Here is a 1123-nt window from a genome sequence, read left to right on the forward strand (position 1 = left end):
TTTTCTCATAGATTTATGCTGCAAAATATATTTTTTGTAGTGTTTGTAAACATCTGCAATGTTTTACTATTGCATATCTAAAAAAGACATTTAATATTTTGGATTATTTTATTTTAAATTTAAACTTAAATCTGTTTGGGTCAGAGGAGTGATTCTTAATTGGTCAAATTTGCATTAAATGCAACTACATGTACAGTTTTCCAGTCATTCCTCAAAATGCATGAATATTGAGTGTGGTATACCACAAGGATCAGTACTGGGTCCCATTCCTTTTTTTTCTTATATATATATAAATTACATTTGTGAAGTATGAAATTTATTGAAACTATTTGCTGATGATACAACATTTTTTTTTTGTTCAGGAAAAAAGGTAAACCATTTAATACAAGATATTGAAATTGAAATGATCAAACTTAAATATTGGTTCAATAATAATAAACTTTCACTGAATTTAGAAAAGACTAAGTTTATGGTTTTTGCTAATAATAAAAGGAGGAAGTAAAACTATCGATTGATGGAGTAACAGTTGAAAAACATTTCTGAGTTTAGATTTTTTAGGTTAATTTTGAACAAAAAATTGTCTTGGAAGCAGCATATTTCATATATTAAAAGTGGCTAAAATTGTATTTGTTTTTGTATTTGTTATGTAGTATTTATCCTGTAATGTGTTAAGAATGTTATATTGTTCAATTGTACTCCCTTATTTCAATTACTCTGTTGAAGTTTGGGGTAATACATATAAAACTCATTTAACACCTTTACATTTACAGCAGAAAAAGTTAGTTGAACAATTCAAATAATTGGATGGAGAAAACATACAAATTCTTTATTTGTGGAGTCAAGACCGTTGAAAATTTAGGATTCAGTAAAACAGCAATGCTCAAAGTTAAAAATAGAGAGATGCCAGAAATTCTACAAGAATTATTGGTTTACACCTCAGAAGATGAAAATCATAGGAGGAAATAAGATTTGAAGTTTCAAGTTGCTCTCATTGCTTTAAAACAGACATGTTTTTCTTTTGTTAGAAAAGATAAAATTAGGTAAAAGTTTGGAATGCTCAACAGGAAATTTAAAAAAAATGTACTAATAGAATATAATTAAAAAAAATTGTAAAGACAAAACT

Source organism: Oryzias melastigma, linkage group LG1, assembly GCF_002922805.2.
Source record: "Oryzias melastigma strain HK-1 linkage group LG1, ASM292280v2, whole genome shotgun sequence".
Lineage (NCBI taxonomy): Eukaryota > Metazoa > Chordata > Actinopteri > Beloniformes > Adrianichthyidae > Oryzias > Oryzias melastigma.